This window comes from Trachemys scripta, chromosome 19, assembly GCF_013100865.1.
Source record: "Trachemys scripta elegans isolate TJP31775 chromosome 19, CAS_Tse_1.0, whole genome shotgun sequence".
Lineage (NCBI taxonomy): Eukaryota > Metazoa > Chordata > Testudines > Emydidae > Trachemys > Trachemys scripta.
In genome coordinates, this window is record NC_048316.1 from 22313500 (window position 1) to 22332681 (window position 19182).

At 43.0% G+C, this 19182-nt stretch overlaps 1 protein-coding gene and 1 long non-coding RNA gene across 2 annotated transcripts in view; both read left to right on the forward strand.

Annotated features, from left to right (window-relative positions):
* Positions 1 to 19182, forward strand: part of EIF4G3 (eukaryotic translation initiation factor 4 gamma 3) — a gene marked incomplete at its 3' end in the record, with an annotated part of 356444 nt that overhangs the window by 36050 nt on the left and 301212 nt on the right.
* On the forward strand, positions 298 to 10942 carry LOC117867980. The gene is made up of 3 exons (XR_004643542.1): positions 298 to 594; positions 5620 to 5853; positions 10670 to 10942. It is a non-coding gene; the product is annotated as an uncharacterized LOC117867980 (long non-coding RNA).

A 19182-nucleotide genomic window follows, 5' to 3' on the forward strand; every position in this document is an offset into this window, starting at 1 on the left:
GTTTGATAGCAGCCTTCAACTAACTGAAGGGGGGTTCCATAGAGGATAGAGCTAGGCTGTTCTCAGTGGTGACAGATGACAGAAGAAGGAGCAATGGTCTCAAGTTGCAGTGGGAGAGGTCTAGGTTGGATATTAGGAAACACTGTTTCACTAGGAGGGTGGTGAAACACTGGAATGGGTTACCTAGGGTGGTGGTGGAATCTCTATCCTTAGAGGTTTTTAAGGCCCGGCTTGAGAAAGCCTTGGCTGGGATGATTTAGTTGGTGTTGGTCCTGCTTTGAGCAGGGGATTGGACTAGATGATCTCCTGAGGTCTCTTCCAACCCTAATATTCTATGATTTTGTGAAAGTCAGAATTGAATTCTGTTTTAGGCTTCAGAATATTGTACTGTGTATAAGAATATTTATACTGTGGAACATTTGCTTGTATACTGTACATGTCTTAGATGTTTAGCTTTTGATCTTGTTGGATACTTATCTTGAAATGTAGAGCAGGTTTCTTAATTTAAGGACAATGAGAAATGATTTCCAATGTTTTGTCAATACAGAAAGTGGAACATTAACTCGTTGGAAGAAAAGGATTGCAGAAATAAAGGTACATTTTGGGAATAAGGATTTATTTTCTATAGTTTATTTATATTGCACTTTGAGAATCATTGGGAACTAGATGTCCAGTTCCTGGAAGTTGCCTTTCCTTAATCAGGTAAGGTTCTATATTAGCAGAGGATGTTCTTTAAATTTGTGTTTATCAATGGACAGTAACTGGATTACTACTGACTGCTTGGGAAGCTCCACTGCGTTTTTGCAAGCATCCTCTCTTGCAGCTTTGCAGCTGAGGAGATGTCCCCTAAAGAGACAGCTGCACTCTTCTTCCCACCATCACTTTCTTTCTGCTATTTACTGGGACATTCAGAGGGCATGTATTGATTAGAAAGACAAAGAATCCTTTCAGGCTCTGGATTTAGCCACAGCCAGTGTGTTGGGCTTTTGTGAATACTCTCCCTTCCCCTTTCTCTTTCCCCACCCTTCACTCTCATTGTTAATGTTTCAGTAGCAACAGTTAGAATTTTGGAATTATTTTCACTTCCTTCTTCAAAAAAAAAAATTTTTTTGGAAAAGAATGGGGAGTGAGTGCTTTGTCTTTGTATTCTTCTTAGAGTATTTTCTTACATGCCTTTGGAAAAGGAGAGCGAATAATGTAAACAGATATAAGCAAATCACTGCATGAGTGGATCATGGAAATAGAAGGTTAATGCTTAGATCTGTGTGCAGACTCTGTACATGTAGAGACTAAATTGTTTGTTCCAGTGCTTGAGAATATTACCTGCATTTTTCTTTGGATGATTATAATTTATTATTTGGGTTATTGCAGTGCTGAGGATTAAATTCTATAATGTAATTTCTTTTTTAAAAGTTATCCAATTAAAAATGAAGGCACTTGTTAAAACAGCTTTTTTTCAGTGCATTAATGCATAGCAAAATGATACTGTTCTCCAATGGTAATTCAGAATATTCTGATTCAGATTCTACATTGCTAATCTTTAACATCAGCCTAAACCAGTTCAGGTGTTTTGTTATCTCCACTTATTAGTGGGAATAAACAAAACAAGATACCTATATATACCCCCTCATATAATAGTAAATGCGAAAGCTCCTAAATGATGATTAATGTCCAGTGATTACCAAACATCAGTGTAGGATTTTCTAGCTCAGCATGCCTAAAATTAAAGGAAGTAAAAAGCATCAAGCAATTAAATAGAGTGAAGTATTGCATACAGTTCTTCTTAAGTAAAACGTAAACATTGTCAAAAGTTAAGCAGTAATGTAGAAAGGACTATTGCTCATCTCAAAGTACAGAAAATAATTTTCTTTGGATTCTTCAAGATCAAATGTGCCATTGATTGACACTTTGTCTAGTGAAGTGGAAGAAGAGAAAGCTGAGTTTGATCCTGGAAGTGAGATGTTTCCACTGTCATTTTTGCTATTGAAATATACTAATAAAGCCTCTGTTCCAGGTTTCTGACCAACTCTTCAGCATCAGTTTTGTTCAGAAGCACTATTAGTCTGACACCCAAAAAAGGCTAATATGAATCTGATTATGCGCTTAAAAAATCTTGATTTAAATTGCAACCTTTTTTTATGCTATCATCTCAGTATAGCATAAAATAAGCAGATAGAGAAATATTGAAGTACCCTTCCAGATAGATTTAACTTCACATGTCCATTTCAAAATGTGGCAAGTGAAGAAATGGAAGAAAAAATTATGGAACTAAAAAGTTAAACATTGATAGTAATGCAAGACGGGTAATTGGGCATGAGAAATGACCCTTTACTGGCAGCTAAACAGGTAAAAATGATTCCTACTTCTGTGCCTGTAAAGAAAACTGCAGAATATTTTGTCCAGGTGGCTGAAGATGCCGTTTGGGAATGCAGGAAAAAAAATATGAAAAGGAGGTATTTTGTCATTTGCTTAAACAAAACCAAAATGAAATATGAACTTCTCTGGTACAGTCCTCTTAAATTTCTGATGTATGGAGGTTCAGCATACTATTAAAACTTGTTGAAACAGAAGTAGCTCCCTGACACACATGGTTCAAAAAATTTTCTTGACAGGCATCCTTCTCACTGTTGACTGGCTGAAAAAAGATGATGAATGCCTCCGCTTCCATATGGGAATAACCAAAAAAAGACGTGAAGGCTTTAAAAATCATCATTTTTAATTAATTAAATCAACCATATACTAAGCATTCAATATTTCAGGAAATATTCAATATTTCAGAAAATGTGGGCATTACGTTTCAGGAAAGATGTGGACAAATTGGAGAAAGTCCAGAGAAGAGCAACAAAAATGATTAAAGGTCTAGAAAACATGACCTATGAGGGAAGATTGAAAGAATGGGGTTTGTTTAGTCTGGAGAAGAGAAGATTAAGCGGGGACATAACAGTTTTCAAGTACATAAAAGGTTGTTACAAGGAGGAGGGAGAAAAAATATTCTCCTTAACCTCTCAGGATAGGACAAGAAGAAATGGGCTTAAATTGCAGCAAGGGAGGTTTAGGTTGGACATTAGGAAAAACTTCTTAACTGTCAGGGTGTTTAACCACTGGAATAAATTGCCTAGGGAGACTGTCTAACCTGCTCTTAAAAATCTCCAACGATGGAGATTTCACAAACACCCATCAGGGATGGTCTAGGTAATACTTAGTCCTGCCATGAGTGCAGGGGACTGGACTAGAAGTCCTCTCAAAGTCCCTTCCACTCCTACGATTCTATGATAAGTCCTTTAGTAGGATACCAAAACATTCTGCATGGGGCTTCTTGAGCACCTGCAGTGAGAAGCATAATGATTTCCCTGAGGATTGCTGTGTTCACTTGTTTTCAGCGTATTTCTTCACTAAATATTACAAGTCTGACATTTTTTTTCCCTAGGCATAACCTTGACTTCTTCCAAGTGCCTTCCACTTGTTTCCAAGTGGCAAGCAAATAAAATAATTGCAATAATAAATTGCCCTTTTCCTTGTTGCTGGGATGGTTGGGTGTTTGAGTTGCCTTTTTCTCCCTGGACTTGTCTATAACTGTTTTCAGCCTCCCAGCAATGATGTCTAGACCAATGAATGCCTAAGCATGTGGAAAAGAAAATGATCAGCTGTTTTCCCCCCGCCCCTCCCTTTCTTCCTCCCCTGCAATACAGGCATCCACTGGCCTGGACAAACCCTTCCTGTGTAACAAGTCTAAATATCAGTGTCTGAAAAAGGTTACCTAATACGTATTAATAGAGAACAAAACTTGCTAGATGGAGGCAAATATGAAAAGATGGGTGTGAAAAAACAGTTCGTGAGGTCCAGAAGGAGTAGGTCCAGTACTTCAGTTTCTGCTCCAAACTACCTCAAGCAGCATCAGAATAAAACTGACAAAACTCTTGACAGTTTCAGTACTATTGCCATGGTTCTCAATAGCAGCTTTGAAATTGACATCTTGTTGTTTTCATTCTCATGTTGCTTGGAAGTCATGATTAGGGCCAGGAAAAATGCATCACGGGCCATGAAATCTGGTCTCCTCCTGTGAAATCTGGTCTTTTGTGTGCTTTTACTCTATACTATACAGATTTTACAGGGGAGACCAGCATTTCTCAAATTGGGGGTCCTGACCCAAAAGGGAGTTGCAGGGGGGTTACAAGGTTATTTTAGGGGGCCACAGTATTGCCACCCTTACTCTTGCGCTGCTGCCTTCAGAGCTGGATGGCCAGAGAGTGGTGGCTGCTTACTAAGCACCCAACTCTGCATGCAGCAGTGCAGAACCAAGGGTGTCCATATCATACCATACCATCCCATCCTTACTTCTGCGTTGCTGCTGGCAGTGATTCTGCCTACAGAGCTGAGTTTCCCGCCAGCAGCTGCTGCTCTTCTGCTCTCTGAAGGCCGCACCGCCACCAGCAGCGTTGCAGAAGTAAGGGTAGCAGTACCGCAACACTCCCTACAACAGATTCTCAAACAGGGGGTTGGGACCCCTCAAGGGTTTGTGAGGTTTTTACATGGGGGGATTGCGAGCTGTTAGCCTCCACCCCAAACCCTGCTTTGCCTCCAGCATTTATAATGGTATTAAATATATTAAAATGTATTTTTAATTTATAAGGGGGTCATACTCAGAGGCTTGCTATGTGAAAGGGGTCACCAGTACAAACATTTGAGAACCACTGCTGTACAATAACCTTGCAACCCCCCCACAACTCCTTTTTGGGTCAGGACCCCTAGAATTACACCACCGTGAAATTTCAGATTTAAATAGCTAAAATAATGAAATTTATGACTTTTAAATTCCTATGACCATGAAATGGATCAAAATGAACTGTGAATTTGATAGGGCCTTAGTCATGATCATCAGCTGAGTCAATGAAGATGAGGAGCAGTATTATCTAGTGAACAGGGCACAGGACTGGACTTCAGGAGAGCTGGATTCTATTCTTGGCTCTGCCAGTGATCTTCTGGGTGATCTTAGGAAAGTTACTGTGCCCCTCTGTTTCTCTGTTTTCTATCTGTAAAATGAAGACAATGATACTTCTTTAAGGTGCTTTGAGATCTACTGATGGGAAGAGCTAGGTGGTATTATATTATTTGCTGACTGAGGAAGAAAACCTCTGCATATTGTTTCAAGTTTGGTTTACATTTGGAAGGCTTCCTGTGCTGAAACTTAAACCAGCATTAAACTGATAGCTTTAGACCTCTTCACTTAGTAGGAGAACTTCTCATTGTCAGTAGTGAGTAGCTGATGGGATTTTTTCATGCCTTAGTAAATGCTGTTTTTTAATGCTATTAATCTGGTTACATAAAAATTAATAGAACCATGGCATATAGAAGTAAATGCCAGGAGTAAGATTGCAGTGCTGCAACACAGTTGAATGGAGGAATCTGAATTTAAATAAAGCCCTGGCTGAATCCTTTTCAGTTGTGTGCATAAAGTTGCTGCATGGCTAGAAGGCGAACCGTATTTGGGCTCCTGTGGATCAAAGAGGGAAATGAATTCTAGGGCCTATGGGCCTTCACTTCCATTAAAAATAGTATTACTCCTGGGGGAATTATTCATAATTCATGTGCCATGCATATTTTAAATTTTTTTTGGTGCAGAAAACAGCTTCTGCTGGAAAGTTGCTGCAGTTCTGCCTTTTTTCCACCAGAGGGAGCTGTGGCACTAGAACCGAGCAGCATCCTCTGCAGAAAATAACTTCACTGGAAAGTTGCTGCAGTTCCGCCTTCTAGCCATCAGAGGCTGCTGTGGTGATAGAACAGAGCAGCAGCTCCTGGCCAGCTAGGGAAGAGAGAGAGCCTGCGGTGCCTTCTTCACAGCGCTTGTCAAGCCAGGTCAGGAGACGGGATATGAGGACACAGTGTGGGACTGCTGGGTGGTCACAGATAAAGGCTAGTGTGGGAGAACAGACTGGGGCAGGGCCACAGGAGGGAGGGGGATGGCTGAGTGGGTGCACAGACACACATGGGGAGGTGCAGGGATATCTGGGGAGCAGGCTGGCTGAAGGAGTGCAGAGCCACATGGGGATTGGGGGAGTGGGTGTCTGAGTGGGAGTGGAGGGACACGTGGACAGGGGATGCAAGGACACATGGGGACAAGGGCAGAAGTGCCTGCCTGAATGGGGGAGGCTAGGAGTCAGCCAGGGTTTGCATGGGGGAAGCTCCCTAACAATCCCACCCTACCCCGCAAAAAACCTGTTTCATACTTATTCCCAGCCATACCCAACAATCCTCCAAGTTCATAACCAGGCTCCTTCCCAGCAGTTAATTCTCTCTCCCTCAGCTCTGTTACCCCTGACTCTCCCAAGCGTTTGCACTGGCTCTGAGGGGTGCTGGAAAAATGGTTCTATTTTGTAGTTTAAATGAATTATTAGAGTTCTATATTAATATGCCTAGTAAGGAATCTGTCAAAAACCATTTCCTGAATTTCAGTGTTGATAAATCCAAAGTAATTCACACTGGAAGACATAATTCCAACTATCTATATAAAATGATGGGGTCTAAATTAGCTGTTACCACTCAAGAAAGAGATCTTAGCGTCATTGTGGATAGTTCTCTGAAAATATCCACTCAGTGGCAAGTGGCAGTCTAAAAAGGGAACAGATACTTGGGAATCATTAAGAAAGGGATAGATAAGACAAAAAATATCATATTGCCTCTATATAAATCCATGGTATACCCACATCTTGAATATTGCTTGCAAATGTGGTCGCCCTATCTCAAAAGATAGCTTGGAATTGGAAAAGGTTCAGAAAAGGGCAACAAAAATGATTAAGAGGTATGGAACAGTTTCCGTATGAAGAGAGAGAAATAAGACTGGGACTTCCAGATTGGAAAAGCGATGGCTAAGGGGGGATATGATTGAGGTCTATAAAATCATGACGGAGAAAGTGGAGAAAGTAAATAAGGAAGTGTTATTTATTCCTCATAACACAAGAATGCGGGGTCACCAAATGAAATGAATAGGCAGCAGGTTTAAAACAAACGAAAGGAAATATTTCTTTACACAATGCACAGTCGACCTGTGGAACTCTTTGCCAGAAGATGATGTGAAAGCCAAGACTATGGCCTTGGCTACACTGGCAATTCACAGCGCTGCACTTGCTGCACTCAGGGGTGTTAAAAAATACCCCCCCTGAGCGCAGCGAGTGCAACGTTGTAAAGAGCCAGTGTAATCAGCGCTGCACGCTCGCTCGCAGCGCTGCAAGCTATTCCCCTCGGAGAGGCGGAGTACTTGCAGCGCTGCGAGAGAGCTCTCGCAGCGCTGGCGGCGCGACTACACTCGTGCTTCGCAGCGCTGCCCTGGCAGCGCTGTAAATCCGCAAGTGTAGCCAAGGCCTATAAGAGGGTTCAAAAAAGAACTAAATACATTCATGGAGGATAGGTCCATCAATGGCTATTAGTCAGGATGGGCAGGGATGGTGTCCCTAGCCTTTGTTTGCGAGAAGCTAGGAATGGGCAACAGGGGAGGATCACTTGATAATTACCTGTTCATTCCCTCTGGGGCACCTGGCATTGGCAACTGTCAGAAGACAGGATACTGGGTTAGATAGACCTTTGGTTTGACCCAGTATGGCTGTTCTTATGTTTTGTTGTCTGTATTGTTACAGACGTACTTGCTGACAGGTATTTTGAAATAAATTACCATAAATAATTGAAACTGGTGTGATTATATTGTGTTTATTTTGACAAATAAAATATGCAGAATTTTGCAGAATTTTAAAATATTGTGCTTAGAATTTAAAATTTTTTGGTGCAGAATATCCACCCCCCCCCCCCCCCCGGTAAAAATAGGGAATGTATCCGTAAAGCTGAATTGAGAAAATAGCCCTTTCTAAAATGTTTTCCAACAGAACAGGTTTTGTTCCTTTTGTGGCAGAGCAGGAGTTCTCCAGTTCAGTGGTTTTCAAGTGTTTTTTTGCCATGGTAACCATGATACCTTTAATTATTTTGAGACACACCACCATATTGTCTCCAGATGAACATATGAATATTCATGAGCCAGAACAAGGCTAGTAGGGTTAAAATCAAAAACAACCATGGCAGTTAACAGTTTGCTATCTGTCTTTTGTGCCAGAATTAACATTTTCAGCACTGGAAACTAACATTAAAGTGGAATACAAGAACTCTGGACAAAAGTATGGTCAGTGGAGAAAGTGACACACAGTTGAGAATATTATTTTGGGATGATAAGCAATTAATAAGTAATTGTTTCTTTTCATTGCCAAAATAGTCTTTCCAACAGTGTGTAACTTTTTAAATGCAATCTAATTAAGTCCCACTCAGAGTATTGCCAACCTCAAGTGATCAAAAAATAAATGACACACCCCAGTATATCAGCTTCATTGTCTTGCCTCCTCCAGGGGCAGAAGAACCCATCAGAGCTCAATTTCCCTCTCCTTCCCACTCCCATCCTGTGAGCAATGGGTCAGCTCCTCTGTCCCTCTCCCTCTCTACTGCAGCTCCCACCCCCAAATGTCGTTATTTACAAAGAGATTATATTGTTTTCTCAGTCTGTCTATAAGTGCTGAACCGCCCGTGCCCTTCCCCGGAGAGAGAGCATGTGTTAGTGCTGCCTATACTCCTAAATGTATTGGGTATGAGGATTTTGGCCCCTGCTGCAGGAGTTCTCACCCCTACATTTCCTGTCCCCTGCCCAGCAATAAATTGTGCCGCCTAACCTCCAAATCAATCCTGTGCCCCTAGTCTCCAAATCAGTTCTGCACCCTGCAGCCCCCATCACTTTTGTCCTTATTCTCCACCAGTCCAGCTTCACCTCACCCCAATTCTGCCCTGTCCACACTCCCCAGTTCAGCCCCTCTGCCTCACTTCTGCTTCTTGGAGTTCTTCCCCGCCCCCTTCCAACCATGGGGAGCTACAGTGGGGTCCCCGTTCCCCTACCCCTGGCTGGCAGCTGCAGTAGAGAGGGAGAGGGACAGAGGAGCTGACCCATTGCTCACAGGATGGGAGTGGGAAGGAGAGGGAAATTGAGCTCTGATGGGTTCTTCTGCCCCTGGAGGAGGCAAGACAATGAAGCAGACAGCCAATCAGAAGGCAGCTTCCCCTCCTTTTTTCCCCTCCCCTGCTCCCACTCCACAGGACTCAGATTTGCTATCTTAACCTGACTTTGGGAATGGAATATGTTGGATGCGTAATATTTAAAAGGGCCTTTGTTCTGAAGAGCAAAAGTACAGAATGCAATCCATCGCCGACATGAATTAAAATACACAGGAATAGTTTTTTTTTTTTTTGTTCTCACATGTAGTTTTTAAAAAATGTCTGCGGCACACGTGTTCAGGCCTGATGGCACACCGGGGTGCCATGGCCCACAGTTGGGAAACACTGCTCTAGTTTTCTGCTAACAGCTCTATTGTCCTAAATGCTTTAAAATCTCCATAGTTGATCAGAGTGCCTTGAAATTAGGTGTGCATTATGCGAGTGCAGGGCTTTGTTTGTGATCCAAATTTGGGATCATTTGACTGAGATGCACTCCTTGAAAAAAACAAGCTTTTTTTAAAGTTGACAGATTCTTGTAACCTATTTTTGTTCATAGCTGGAGATCAAACTAGCACTCAGATCATCACACCACATCTCAGATGCTCAAGGTTTACCCCAACAGAGTCCATGGCACCCACCAGCCCTTTGGGGGAAATCAAATTAAAATATTATTTGAAAAATTAGTCTGTTCATGATTACATTGAGAATGCACGGACAGAAGAGTTAACAGGATTGCTAGCTTTTTAATTTTCCCACCAGCTAGATATTTTAAGGGGATAAGCTGTAACCCTTTGAATCTAATCCATCCATTGTCAGTTTGAGTCCCTCCGCGGACAGAAAATTGGAAAAAGTTGAATGGTGTATTAGTAAAATCTCTGTGGGGTGTCTCTGTGTGTTAATTTTGGGGAATGTAATCAAAGTATTTTTGTAAAAATAAATAAGACATCTAAATGCTTGCTGGTGGGGCAGAGTTGAGGGGGGAATAGGGGTGAGAGGTTGGGGATGTATTGAGGGGAAGGGGAATAAATAGGGAGGAGTGCTAGGGGAGGTGAGAGGTTCGGACTTCGGGAGGGGGATGGGGTGAATGGCGGGAGAATAGGGGCAGGGTATCAGCCCCACATTCTCCCCTTTTGTGGGTTCCAGGATCTGGGGGACCTTTACCTTTACCATCTCCCTATCCTTCCCAAGTTAGCCAGAATCTGGGGAAGCCCTGCTATCCTGGTGAGGAGCTTAGAACAGACATGCTTGGAGCATCCTCCATGAACACCCCATTGGCACTGGGGTGAGGAGCTAAGAACAGGCATACTAACACACATCAGAAACTCTAGTACTATGAATGGGGAATGGGAACACCCACTGACATGAACCGAGGCCTTCACATGTCTCAGAGCTATTGTTTCAGACTGCATTTATCTCCTTGTGGTAGTCTCATTCAGGTGAGATCATCATTGAGATAAATGGGTCACTTCACCCCTCTGTGAGCCTCCCTATGCTACAGATGGATGTGTAGAGCTGTGTGAGTAGAGAGAATATGTGGGGGAGGGTGCAATGTGAGGGGAAACCCAGACTGGCTAAGCAATGCATAGAATACAGCTCCTTTTCAGAAAATTTTGGTGGGTTATAAAAGATCCTTTGGTTCTCTTGTCCTTCGTAGGGGGAAGTTTGGATTCTAAACCAGAGTGCAGTTGGAAACCTGAGTACACCACTATGTAGATGCATCGAGGATGCTCCTCCACACCTGGGGTTGGGAAGAAGCTGGACAAAATATTGTGGTGGGGGTTGGCTGGAAGGTGGCTGGACTGGGGACAAGGCTGGTTGGCAAAGCTGAATGATGGAGGGGAGAAGGGTATAGGGCAAGGATCAGTAGTTCATTTGGCCTACATGCGATCTACAACTGCCACAATGACCACTAACTCCTATCAACAAGTTTTTTTTTTTCTGTTTAAAAAAAAAAACAAAAAACAACCCCCCAAACCCTAGGAAATTAAATGGCAAAAAAACTTTTAACGCAAAGTTAAGATTTCCTGTTGACAGATCATGTCCTTCCAGAAGGTCAAGTTCAGCAAATCTGAGACTGCAGAAAACTGGGAAATAGAGTTAAGGTACATGTGCATTTAACCTTAACTCTGTCGTCTTTGGGTGATGCCCCATAACATACATGCTCTCACTCTGCCTTTCCAGTGTAAAGGAGTTACTTGCACCTGCTCTAAACCCACTGGACCATGTTTATTTGACTTCATATGTTTAGCAGTAGTTCTGATCAAAGTGGGATAATGAGGTATATCCCTTCTCTTAATCCTGTTGTGTCCTTGGCCCAAAAAGCTGTTACAACTATTGTATGCAGTGTTGTCATGTTGGTCCCAGGATATTAAAGAGACAAGGTGGGTGAGGTAGTATCTTTTATTGGACCAACTTCTGTTGGTGACAGAGAGAAAATTCTGAGCTATACAGAGCTCTTCTGTTCTGAAGAAAAATTTGGTTTCTTCAGACCAGAAGAAGAAGACTATGTAGCTCGAAAACATGTTTCTCTCACCAACAGAAGTTGGTCCAATAAAAGATAAATTATCCACCTTGTCTCATTTAAAACTACTGTGTGTTTCAGCATAAACACTGATATTTGGCAATTGTCACTGGGAGTGACTTACTATAACAAGTCATTGGATTGTCTCAGTAGAAATAGTGCCTTTTTTTTTTTTTTTTTAGCTTTGCTACAACTGAATATTGAACTTATATTCTTTATCTGTCCTATTATTTGAGGAACAACTGATATCCTTCTCTTGATTTTTAAGTGTTTCTGGAAGATTGGCACAACTAAAATCTCATGTATTAAAAGTGCTCACATGCATGTTTTGACCTTAAGTGCCGTTTTTTTAAACTACTTTTTTTCTTTCTATCTTTGATGTCTTAAAGCTGTATGTTTGTGGTGATTTCCAGTAATATGTTATGTTAAGACAGATGTGACTGGACTTCCTGCTCGAATACCAAAACTTTTGGTTTGATTATTCAAATAAAGTGAGATCTTTAACAAAAAAAAAAAATGGTGATATTACGAATGCACTGGATCACAGGGCTGATTGCTGGAAATGTTTATGTGGAAACAAAGTGAATAAAAAGTGGATTAACATGGTTACCTGGCTTCTTGTTAGTGAATGAATATTATGATTAGTCAATTATTGCTTGACTTTGACAATAATTACCATAAACAATTACCTGGAACAGTTCTTTTCTTCCAGAAGAGTCAACCCTTTACTTAGGGCTGGTCTACACTAGGGGGTGGGATCGATCTAAGATACGCAACTTCAGCTACGCGAATAGCGTAGCTGAAGTCGAAGTATCTAAGATTGAATTACCTGGGGTCCTCACAGCGCGCGATTGACAGCTGCGTCTCCCCAGTCAACTGCGCTACTGTCGCTTGCTCTGGTGGAGTTCTGGAATAGACGGTGAGCATGTTTGGGGATCGATATATCGCGTCTTAACGAGACGCGATATATCGATCCCGGATAAATCGATTGCTACCCGCCGATACGGCGGGTAGTGAAGACCTACCCTTAGTCCCTTAGACCTTGTCTTCTCTAGGGAATTTAAAAACAAACAAACAAAAATCAATCTCTCAAACTCATGTGTATTAATTTTGGTTTGGCTGAAGTGGTAAAAGCACTAGTGGGAGTCCTACTGTACACAAAACTCTGGTAGGTTCTGTCATTTTTTTAACAATACAGTAAACCTGCAGGTTTGACTGACACAGGTGTAAAAAAGCTAGAAGCTGCTAGAGCCTTGTCTACAGTCAGACTGCCATCTGTGCTAATACTGCTGAGGAATTTAAAAAAACAAACCCCAAACCTACAACTCTGGTGTAGATATGGTGTTACTAAAACCCAGGACCTGATTCAGGAAATAAATGTGATTGAGCCAATACATTACCATAATATAATTAAGTTAAGTATCAGAGGGGCAGCTGTGTTAGTCTGGATCTGTATAAAACAACAGAGAGTCCTGTGGCACCTTTAAGACTAACAGATGTATTGGAGCATAAACTTTTGTGGGTGAATGCCCACTTCATCCAACGAAGTGGGCATTCACCCACGAAAGCTTATGCTCCAATACATCTGTTAGTCTTAAAGGTGCCACAGGACTCTCTGTTGATAATTAAGTTAAACCTTTTTACGTGGCCTATTGTACTAAAAGATACCAGACTTAGCTTAGACTAAAATAAATATTAGCATGGCCAAAGATGGATTTTCACTTGTTTGAAATAAAAATACAATGCTGTATTTTTTTTCTTGCTTTTGTGTTCCTCTATATCCTTTTCCCTCTTCATTTTCCCGTCGTCTTTATTTTTTTTTTTTTTTTTTTGTTTGCATAGAAAAATAAGTATGGGTTGGATTGTGTATGCAGTCCTTAGAAGGTAAATGGATTGGGATAAAAATGTCAAAAGCAACAGTCCCATTTCAAAAGTGATTTAGGAGGCTAAATGTCATTAAAAGTTACTGGGACTTCCATGCCAAACTCATTTTTGAAAATAGGACTTGAGGCTTGTCTACATGGAGCAGCAGTGCTCACTGTGGGTGTGTGTGTGTGTGAGATTTCTAAACAGCATTGGGTTAATGTGTGTGAGGGAACCTTTTTAGTGTGCACCAGCAGAGCCTACATGGACTGATGAATGTGTAACACATTAGTGTGTTTTAGAAACTACACCCCTTAGGGCTCATTACAACTCTATGTAAACAAGCTCTTAGACTCCTAAGTCTCTTAGACACTCCTGAAAATTTTACCTTACAGCTCTATAGTTTGGAAAGGAGAAGGCAAAAGGAAATGATAGATGTGTCTGAAATAATTAATGATACAGCACAAGCCAATCATGTGACTCTTAACTTACCCTTATAATAAAGGAGAAATATTCAATAAAATTTAAAGGGAGCAAACTTAAAAAAATTAGTCCAATCAGTGTATAATTAACCCCCTCCCACCTGAATTAAATACGCAGCAATCACAATGCAGTTAATTGGTTAACTTATGGAACCTAATGAGACAGACGATTTTTAAAAAGCAACAGAGGGTCCTGTGGCACCTTTAAGACTAACAGAAGTATTGGAGCATAAGCTTTCGTGGGTGAATGCCCACTTCATCAGACTATTTTTAGGTGCTTAACATAAAATAATAAACCAAAAATGGTATCTGCAGTTGACTAAATAGAAGGAATAGAACTAAAAAGGAATTGCTGTCAATTCTTATGTTTCAGGTTATAAGCTTGAGATCAGGAAGAAATTTTCTTCCAGTAATATACTGGAACACAGGCGTAACTTAGGGCTTTATGCCTTCAAGTGAAGCATCTGGCAATAGCAAATGATGATTGAGTAACCAGGTAAATGGACTGTTGTTCTGGTTATACAAAACAGTTTCTCTATTCTTAAAAGAGGCTGTGAAATAGATGGAGATGATGTGGTCTTCTGGACCACATAGCCGTTGTAGTGATACCTTCACAAAGGGAGACTTGATACTGCCTAAGCAAAAACATGACTTCTTAAAGCACATTTTTTGCATGAGTAGGGAATGCAAAAATTCTCTCCCCTCTGCACTGAGATTGTGATAGAAGACATTTGCAAAGTTAATTTTGTCTGTGTTATGGTGAGGTGTATTTTAATAGCTCTTTTAATATAGTGGATTCAGTAGATCCAGAAGAGAGCAACTTTAAGTTGAAACAAAATATTTGTAATGATGACTTAAATAGCTAATGAATTAATGGTGCAATTATAGTAAAAATACCAAATTCTTAAGGTGAGCTTGTATTAAAGGTGTCTAATGAAGTGTTTTTATATTTTATTCCTTAAATGTGTTACACATACTTTTGAATTTTCAGTTTTCTCTTTGTTTAAATATTTGTAACTTTTAGTTTTCTTTGCCTGAATTGAAATAATAAATTGGATGTATATATTTTTCCATATCTCAGCACATTTAAAATATTAGTCTGTGAGATGAATCTTCTTAGAATTCATATTTTATTTTTAATTGAGGGTCTGAAAGGTAGGGTGACCAGATGTCCCGTTTTTAAAAGGACAGTCCCGTATTTAAGCCCTCCTGCAGGTGTCCCACCTTTTTCTTAAAAATGGTCAAATTGTCACGTATTTTCTGTCCCTCCCCCCATAAGTACTGGTGGGTCCTGCTGCTGGCCGGATCCCTGCTCGCCAGCTGCCAGCCCACCAGCGGTGGGGGTGGTAGGGCAGTCCAGTGCCTGACAATGGGGGTGGGTGTGCGAAACTGGTGGCGGGGCGAAGATGCAGTGCACGGGGCTGGCCACTCCCCCTGCTGGTCTGTCAGCGCAGTCCCCACTGTGACTTGGCTCTCGGCCAGCAGGGCTCTGCCCCCTGTCCCATTTCCAGCTAGTGCTGGCTGTGTGCTGTGGCAGCCGGTGAGTGTGGGCAGGTGCCAGGTGGCGGCCGGTTACGTGTCGTCTCTGCTGCCCACCCATTGGCCCTTTACATGCTCTCCCTCTCGTTGTCCTCTCCCTGCTTTTCCCCTTCATCCCCTCCCCCCCCCCCAGCCCCACTACGCCTCAATATTCCCCCCCGTCAGGGCTCGTCCAGCTCCCAGCACTGTGCGGAGAACCAGCCCCTGGTCGGAGTGCTTAGCTCACGAACAGCGTGGCCAGCAGGCTCCTTTCTTCCCCCACTGCCTCTGGCTGGGCCGGCGCCCCGCGAAAGCCCGAGACCCTTCGTCCCGGGGCACTGGCCAGGAGGAGCCAAAGCCCCTGCACAGCGCTGGCACGGGGAAGCCTCTCCACCCCTCAGCTAAGCTCTGGAGTGGTGGGGGGGAAGCAATTTCCATCCTGTTCGCACTTCAGCCCTGCAGGCTCTACAGCTGCCTCCTGGGCAGGGGCTTAACATCCTCTTTACCCACCCACCCCACCCTGGCTCCTGCTCCCAGGGAGTGCGGGGCTGCTCTGTCTCCTAAGCAGCCTCCTCTAATGCTGAGCCACCTGTCTGGCTGGGTTTGCTGAAGCCCCTTCAGTCAGGTTCCCTGGACCCTGGTGTACAATGCATCCTTAGGGCTTAATCCCTTCCTGCGCACACTGTAGCCAAGGGACAGAAGGCGATTGGGTTATGTCGGTGGGTGGCCAGCAGCAGCCTGAAGGTATTTCAACACTGTGCAGGCAGGCAGGGACAAGCAGCTTCCAGCCACGAGGGGTGTGAGGGGGAGAGATGAGCTCTGCCAAGACACGGGCCAGCTCATCCCCGCCTTCTCCTCCCCTCACCGCGGCTGGAAGCAGCTCCCATCCCTTCCCCCTTGCACAGTGCTGAGCGGGTGGTGCTGGCCACATTCTGGATTGAACCCTGGCAGAAATCTGGGGAGGGAGGGCATGTGACCCTGTCTTCCCCCCCACCACATGTTGCCTTGGGAAGACGCAGTACCAGGAGAGGTGGGTCTGTCGCAGGGGCCAAGCCAGGCATAGAGGGTGGAGAGCGCAGGGCAGGGAGGGTCGGCTCGGTCAGTCATCCCCTCTGTGTGAGAGATGTGTACGGGAGTGTGTCAATAAGATAAGTCTGTGACGGGATCACCAGGGTACAACCTGGAACTGCTGGAGTACCACTGTGCCCTCTTAACTCTCCAGCCTGGGGTTTCTCTCACAATGCTTTGCTAGTGATAAGCAGCAAACCCCTCTGGGCACTGTTATCACTCAGCACAACAGGCTGTGAAACCCCACACCCAGCTAGATTGCATGAATGCTCCCTGAGCCACTCACAAATCACACAGAGAAAGGCACCAGCAGATCTCCCAAGCCTCCAGCCTAGCACCCCAGAACTGTACCGTCTTACCCTAGTCAGAAGCCTGGCCAGTGTAAATTCATTACCCAGGCTGCCCATCTCTCGATGTGAGAGGGGACACACGAGCCTTTGTAAACTGAGCTGAGATTTCCCAAGCACTTCAACCAAAACACACTGTTTTAGGTAAAATATAAAACAGATTTATTAACTAGAGAAAAATAGATTTTTAAGTGATAAGTGGTAGGCATAAAAGGTCAGAGATAGTTAACGCAGTCTAAATCTTAAACCTTATTTAGAGTGAGCAATATTTGGATCAAGCAGTTTTTCTCAACCCACTGGATGTAGCAGGTGGGTCCTTAATATACAGGCTTTCCCTTTAAACCTGGGATCAGTCTCCTCAGTTTAAGTCTTTGTTGTTCCAGCATTCTTGTTGCTTCTAGCATAGGTGGGGGAGGAGAAGGGTAATCACATGATGTCACTGTCCCTTGTTTTATATTCCAGGTCCATGTACCTGGAAAGAAACTAGCCCAAGCATGCCTTGGAGGACCTTCCTGAGCCACAGGGTTGTGCAGCCCCATTGTGTGTTGCTTCTCTTACAGAATTGTAAATCCCTTGTTTACAACTCCCCTGCTGATTAATGGTCGTTTAACAGCTGCCTAGGTGTGGATCACTTCTTTTGTTGTCACTGGAGAACGAGCAAGGGATGACTCCCAAACTTACAACATATTTCAATAAGAATCATGCATCAAAATCTCATAACTTCATACACACTAATGAGATACATATTTTGACAGGTCACGGGTTCCAGCAGATAATGACCTTTCCTATGATATCTTACATGGCAGACTTTGTACAAAAAATATAATTACATGACAGTGGTGAATATGGGGTTCTGTGATGCTGCTTTGAGGTACACAGTGCTACAAAGTCCTAAAGAATTTCTTTTCACGGCTGTTGTCTATAGCAAAACAAGGATTCAATTCTATGGCAGAACAGTGGAAAGAAAACTCTTTCTGTCAGTAGAATATGTGGCTAATGCAAAATAGATGACCTTAGTAGCAAAAAGGATTTTTATGTTTGTGAGTTTTTTTTTTTATTATAATTGCCATGTTCTACTTTAGATTGATTAGCACTGGTATAATAATCTGAGCAGTAACTAGGTCAAGCCATCAAGGCAGTGACTATAGTGTTCTCTTAACTATCATCACGTGAAGATAGTACATATTGCACAGCAGGGTTTCATTAGGGCAGGTGACTACCCCAGTAATTGCATGATGATTGAATTGTTAAAAATCACCCTTAATTTATGTACCCTCTTTCCCAAGTAAGCCACTCACTAAAAGAGCATTGAAGTGTAAAGTCTTGTGTACACAAATTTGTATCTAAAAATGGCTTATATTGATTTGGCTTAATTAATTAAGGAAGCTATTTAAGCTAAATAGATATAAACCAAGTTTAAATTGAATTGAATGTCCACGTAGGTTGTGCACTGAAGGAATTTTTAAATTACTTTTAAACTGGCACAACTTTGTGTAGACTGAGCTCTTCAGGATTCTGCAAGTTTGACTAAGGAAATGTCTACACCAGGAGTTACAGCGCCGCTCAGAGAGCGCGGAAGGGAAACCACTGTTGTGTGTTTACACTGTCAGCTGCCTGCGCAATAGTGTGTTCACACTTGCGGCACTTGCAGCGGTATTTGGAGCAGTACACTCTGGGCAGCTATCCCACAAAGCATCTCTTCCTCTTCTGCCGCTAAGAGTTGTGGAAAGACAGAGAGGGTTGTGGGGCATCCTAGGTTCTGTCTCACTGACCCGTGATGCATTGCTTCACATCCCATCAGTTCCTGTGTTTCCATCCACACTTGGCGCCATCTTTCAGCAGTTTGTGTACTGCACGTTCTGCCTCTTCGGTCTGCAGGAATGAATCCCGAACTGTTGACCAGTGTGCTGCTTGCTCTGACCACATGTCACGAGTGGCAGTGGAGTTATTCCTTAAACTACAAAGGCAAGAGGAGTGCAACATTGATCTCGCCACGCATACTAGCTACGACTCGAGATTGCTTGTGGCATTCACGGAGGTGCTGACCACAGTGGAATGGCGCTTTGGGGCTCGGGAAACAAGCACTGAGTGGTGGGATCATATTGTCATACACGTCTGGGATAACGAGCAGCAGCTGCAGAACTTTTGGATGAGGAAAGCCACATTCATGGGACTGTGTGCTGAGCTCTCCCCAGCCCTGCGGCGCAAGGACACGAGAATGAGAGCTGCCCTGCCATTGAGAAGCATGTGGCGATTGCACTGTGGAAGCTGGCTACTCCAGACTGCTACCAATCAGTCGCCAACCAGTTCGGAGTGGGAAAGTCAACCGTTGGACTCATGTTGACGGAAATGTGAAGGGCCATTAATC